Raw genomic sequence first — 6726 nt, forward strand, 5'->3', positions numbered from 1 at the left:
TCAAAATGGAAAATCATTCCCTTTGTGTTGGGACAGGCCTGTGAGCGATATTTGACTTTATATTTTATTTCATTTTTGTAGTAACTCTAACCTTGTTGGGAAGATGATTGTCTTGTTGCTCTGCATGTTCCTATGTTTTGCTCAATGTGCCTCTAGGCCTCAGCAGGCTGCTGCCTTAGGCCCACTGGTCTAGCCAAAGAGGCATATAACAGTAAAGAACAAGGACAGGTGAAACAGAAATCGGGAGAAAAGCTGCACAGCACCCCATGTAAAGAAGAGAGAGTTACGATGGAGATGATCGGGACAGCAGAGGGAAGTGACTGATGGAAAGAGAAGAAGGAAAGAACAGAGGAGAGGGGATTGGTGAGGACATATCTGAAGGACATATGGCAATGGCAAAGTAATTTAGTATGCTGCTCACACAGAACTGTTTGTGTATGTGAAAGAGAGAGACAGACAGAAAGATGGACAACCAGGGCATGTGCAGTACTTTACTACAGACTACAGGCATGTAGCCATGACAGTAATATATTTGTCTTGGTCTTGGTATATACATTTATTTTGTGTGCGTGTGTTTGTCTTTGTGTGCACATGAGCTGTACATACTGTACATCTCTGGTGTCACAGATAAACATGCATAATGAATGGCATGTCTTTTTGAATTTTATATTTACACATGGCCAAACTCTGCATTTACAATCTATATGTTTGGAAATCTTTAACCATGTTTAAGCATATGAGTGTGATGTCTAAAGATATGTTCACATGTCCTTGGCTACCTCTAAAGCAGATTAGAGGGACAGGGTGTCTGACCTTGCTGTTCCAGACTGAGCTTCAGTGGCAAAACAAGAGTGCAAAGAGCACCTCTTTGTCTCCCTTGGTGTGCACCAAGCCAGGGTTAGCCCACCACCCTGTAACCAAACTGCTGTCGGATCATCCTTAAAGTGCCACTGCAGGGTAATTGGGCTGTCTGTCTCCTGGTTGCCACACATACAAAAGCTTGACACAAAACATTCAGTTCTCTTCTTTACTGGGCTAAAGAAGCACGTATCGAATATGCGAGGAACTGAACATCTAATAAATGTGTTTCACTGTGTGGAGCTGATGTGCATACTTTCAAATCTTTAATGAAGAAATCAAGGAAATCAGAACGACATGCCGAAACACAAGTTGATATTCCAATAACTAGTTCGGGGCATTTACTGTACTGTAAGCTGAATTCACCTCACACATCAGATATTCTCTGATCCACATTTAATGTCAACAAGTGACCCAATGACCTCCTGAGAAATGACTTGGCCTTCTGTGACTATCTCTTTATTCGCCCTCTTCTCTGAGTTAAACACATGCTGAGCATGGGATAATTGCTCATTGTCAAATGTGCCAGATTAGCTGACCCCATAAAACAATAGTGCCCCAGAGCTCCCGGGGTAGAATTAGAATCTCCAAATGAGTTTTTATTTTGGGTTACATCCATTAGTAATGAAGTGACTTGCATGACACTGCTGACTGTGCCAGGGTCATGTCATATGGTCATGATGAGGTCAGGCGCTACAGCATGTCAAAGGCCAGAGAAAGGTGAAGGCACTGGGGAGATATTGATGTCGTGGCTCAGTCCGAGGACAAACCAGTCATCTCTGCTGCACTGACAGAGAAAGAGGCGTAGAGAAACAGGGAAACAACAAGAAACCCACTCAGAAAGCATATGGGCTGGAATTTCAAATGGTCTATAAGGGGCCACAACTATTAGAAGTATAAATGCCCCTATTGCGTGTAAGAACAATGAATGGTTTAAGTGTTAAACTGACTTCTTTTCCAGAATATAAGCCTTTGATCACCCCAACATCCATCAAAGTTGGCGTGTTGAGAAACTAAGTCTTATTCAGCCGGATCACCAATGTAAATCCTCTCCATATCAGTCTGAATAGGCTGTGACATTTCAAACAGACTCTTCCCTCATAAATACTGGAATCACTTACTTCAGACTTACATGGGGCAAATCTGGGGATAACTCCTCAGCTGTCAGTGTTACAGTGAAACTAATGCAACTTCAAGCATCACATGACAAGTCAACAAACCATGTGTATGGTTGACGGCCCAAACTCATTGACACTGATTAGCCACCACGACTGATCAGCTCAATCAATTACAGGGTTGATTTTAAACATAATATTTAAGATTTTTGTAAAGTGCTGCACAAGGTGTCATTAAATGAACAGTGAACCTGTGAAGGTTCTCAGTCATCCAGGTCATTTCAAATCAGCTAACACACTGAGGCAGAAACCTTTTCACCCCAAAGACAAAACACCCAGGCAAAAACAGAGCAACATAGTTTATGCTGTTACAGTGCAGTGAGAAATGTACAGACTTTTTGGACAACCAATCCACAAACATATGGCTCAAGACAGGAGAGACAGCTCATCAGGAAACGATTAAGTGATCCACCTACACCTGGGACAAAGGACACTCCTTTGTAGACAACAGCGTCTACATTTTAGTCAGAGAAGACAGATAGTTTGAAAGAGGAGTAAAAGAAGCCATCTATGTCAGACTGAAAAATCCTTCTCTAAACAGGGGAGGTTGACTGAGATACAATCTGCCATTAATTTACAATACAGCCCTAACTTCTGTCCCAAGAATGTTCACTCCCATTCACACCTTGAGACTGGAGCCTCTGACTGATGGTCATTAGAGTACCATTCACTAGAGAAAGAAGACAGGGACAAACAGTCGCCTCCAATGACAGGTAAGCACCTAGTACCATACCGATTCAAAAATGCAACGTCTCAGCTTTCAGAAACCGCTGGAATTTTTCCCCAAACCATGACATAATTACAGTAATCCAAAGTGCACTAGCGCAAATGTGCCCCCAGTGACAGGTTCAGTTTTAAAGGGTTAAACCTCAACTCTCCACCAGTCTTTTAGAACTGATGAATTTACTTTGATGAGTGGCGAAACATCTTCAAGAAACTATACAAGTCCAGTTGTCTTTCTTTAGTGTTTTTGGTTCTAATACAAATTAAAACAATAAGGACCTTTGGTTCTTTTAGATGGTTGTAATGGTGTCTTTGTCCAAACAAGTGTGACTCTGACTGATATTGATGGCAAAACACCCAGCCCTTCACATGGATGATTCATGGTGAAATACAGCAGGTAACTCTCTGTTCTGCTCTTCGCAGGGATTACATCTTACTCCCTAACCACTTAACAGATCTGGGTATCAGGCAGTCAGGGCATCACTGGGTTGAATAGTGTGTTTGCACAGGACAGTTTTCTCCTCCAATCTAGTGCAGTTTGCAAACCCATATATAGGCTGTGACACAGAGAGGCCCTCTGTGTCACAGCATGCACACACTCCCACAGCTTGTTCTGTTGTGGGCAGTAGAACACTGGCTTGAAGCCTGCAGGCTCCCTCTTACAGACAGCTCCTCTGGCGGTGAAGCGAGAAACACAAACCACAGAAATCAGGACAGCTGTTCTTTGCACAGTGGACACCAGAGCAGCACGGATTAATTTTGATTAATTTTTAATTTTCTTTTGCAAAATCAGTTTGAAACTAAATCCACTGTAACTTTACTTGTACCACAACAGACTAGATTTGGAAATCAATGTGTAAACCTGAACCAATATCCGGGCTGAGAAAGGACATTTGCGAAACCTCTACCAGGTCACATTTAGGAAGCCAAAGACATTACATACACTCAGTTTGTCCCAGGTAAGTGTAAACAATTATATTTCACTCCATGCTAAGTATGTATAAATTCTAATAGCACATGTACCCACCACCACAGTGACCTCCGCCCAGAGGGATCATATCCTTCTCATCTGCAATATTTCAGTAGCTACTGTTATCTACTAATTACTTTGTTGTATGTTTGCCATAGTGGGAAAAGGGTTGCTGCTTTCTCTGTAGCTAAGTGGAATATCAATGACATGCAAAATACTCTTGGGGCAGCGTCCCTGTCCCTGTGCGTGCGTGCTGTCTGGCCACACAGTGAGCAAAATGAGTGGTGCGCCTGCTGTAAATAACTGATTATGAGCTCATGAGCAAATTTTAAGTAATGAGTTTAACAAGATGCTTTTTTTTAAATTATGGTTTTAAATATAATTACAAACAAAGTGGGGGTGGTGTAATTACATCCAGTAGAAAACACTTAAAAACACAGTGACCTTTCAGCTCTAATCGTGCATCTGGCTGTTGTTTGGAAATATCCTCTAATCAAAATCTCAGGTGCATAGAGGAGATTTCATTGCCTGTAGTTGTTCAGCTGTTTTTATTGGACAGGCGTTCTCCATGTTCATGAGGACAGAAGTACTTGCAACTCTAACTGGTTTATCAGGACATCTGCATGGTGTAATTACTGCTTAGCAACACTAAGTTGGCAGGGATTCTAAATTGACTGAAAAAAAGGAAAACATACAAAAATAAAGAAAAAACTGGGTGACACACAGTGGATGAATTTATATTCTTTAAAACAAATCCAGGTCATATGATGAACAAATGCATAGTGGCGGTGTCGAAAACGTCAATACACGTCTGGGAAATTATAGTACTTCTTGGCCAGTCTTTTGTATTAACACGTTGGCAAGTGATTAGCAGCGTACCACATCTGAAAAGAAAGCTCAAGGTGCACTGAAATTTGAATGGAGGAGGGTGTCCATGCTGCATTTGCGTAGTCCGGTTGAATGAGATGCTGAACTCTGTTGGAACACCCTGTTTATTGCTGAACCCGAGCATGCAGCGGTCAAGCTCATTATTGCTTTTTGAGTGGTAGGTTTTAGCCTGGGGCATGGCTGGAGATTTGGATAAATATTTAAGAGCCTTTTAATCTCTTTTCTAATGTTTTATCTATCATGACAGCCAATTAGGAGTTTTTTAAGCATGGACTAATTGCGTCACCTGGACTGCTTAGTATCCTCAGTCACGTCATGGTTGCAAGGGGCTGCTGTAGTCGGTGAGTTTATGATTGCAAGGCACGTGCTTTCATTTTAACAGCTTCTATTGTCTCAACTACCTCAGTAACTCTGCTTCAAGTACACTCTATCCATCCATCCATCATCTATAACCACTTATCGGATAGATGGTTTCTGCAGGCTGGAGCCTCTCCACTTGGCATTGGGCGAAGGGCACCCTGGACCGATTTATAGAAATAAATAGCAATACAGTGTATTTTACTGCAATGGTTACAACATATTTGTATTTGTTGTCTACTGTAATGTTCATTTGACAACAGTGGCACAAGGACATTACAGGTTTTCAACAGTTTTGTTATTATACCATTTCCTAAAGTCTATAATCAGTTAAGGGACGGATAAAGGCATCTCCAGTGGAAACGTAAGGACAACACGATACGATTGTTGTTACAGAGGGTGGCTACATTATTATAAGAGAAAAATATGTCCATTAAGTCAGTGCAGGAACCTAGCACAAAGTGATGCCGGCAAAATTGGAGGTCAGAGGAAAGTAGGAGAGAAGTTAAGGGATTTAAAGGAATACTGTAGAGGGGCTCGTGGACGACTAGAGAATTGGCATTTGGGATGCTAGGACGTGTGAAAGAAAAGCCCATAACCTCACAGCAGCTGGAGTGGCTGTGTGTTTGGGGCCACAGGGCTGAATGTGCGCCAGTGTGCGAGAGAAATGGTAGTTACAGGTTAGTGGGCGATCCTCAATGGCACAATTACACAGCCGCGTATCACCTGAGGGGACTGCTTGATGGGTCTATTAGCTCATAGCCAGGGTACCACTGCCGCCAATGGGACCTTTAACAGAAACGCAAAGCTTTGTGTGAGCGCTCAAACACACTTACCCACAGAAGTGCACACACAGTGTAATGATTAAAACAGAGTTTAATATATATATTATTTAACACTTCTGATCCATACAGTATCTTGTTTTGTTTTTTTTCCAGACTCTTGGATATGAAGTCCCCTGTATGAAAACTTATTTTCAGTGTTTCACTTGCATTGCAAATTATGCTTTATGGCTCCTAGTGAGTGGCTATAGAGGTGAGGATATGGGTTACAGTAAACACAAGAGTGTTCCATTGTGACATGTGAAGCTGGAGTGGGATCACCTCCGGTCAGTCAGACAGTGGGTTAACTCCATGAGTGTAACCATAGCATCTCTGTCATTATAACATAACATGGGTATCGAGCACTGCGAACATGGGTGCTGCACAGAACACAGTTTTACATCAGGTGCCAGGAAGTTTATAACACAGGGTAAATACTACTTTTCCTTCCAGGCGTGGCTCAAAAAAAAGACCTGCTTCAGGTGAGGTCATTCCTCCTTCCCAATGAGCCAGCGGAACTGCTCTTAGTCTGGCCTTTCATCTGATAATTTCCCTTTAGAGACTCCTCCGGGAAGGACTTGCCTGAGGACAAACATTCCTGGGTCAAAAGGACACACAAACCTATCCATCAGGCGATGACTCACAGAGAGGCAGAAATACTTACGGACAATGTAAACGAATTTGAACGCAAACAATCAACGAACCCTCCGCCTGTGAGACAGCCTCCGTCTGCTCCGATGCTGCTTGTTATCTGCCGATGCATAATTCCCTCAAATATATCAAAAGGAGAGCTTTCTCAGAGTCTCCCATTGATTTAAGCAAAGTTTATATTTGGAGCGAGTGAGCACAGGAAGGTTACCATATTGATACTTTTATTTCCAACAAGCCTTTGTAAAAAAAATAAAAAAAAAATAAAAAAAATCCAACATAATTA

The sequence above is a fragment of the Chelon labrosus genome (assembly GCF_963514085.1).
Source record: "Chelon labrosus genome assembly, chromosome: 13".
Lineage (NCBI taxonomy): Eukaryota > Metazoa > Chordata > Actinopteri > Mugiliformes > Mugilidae > Chelon > Chelon labrosus.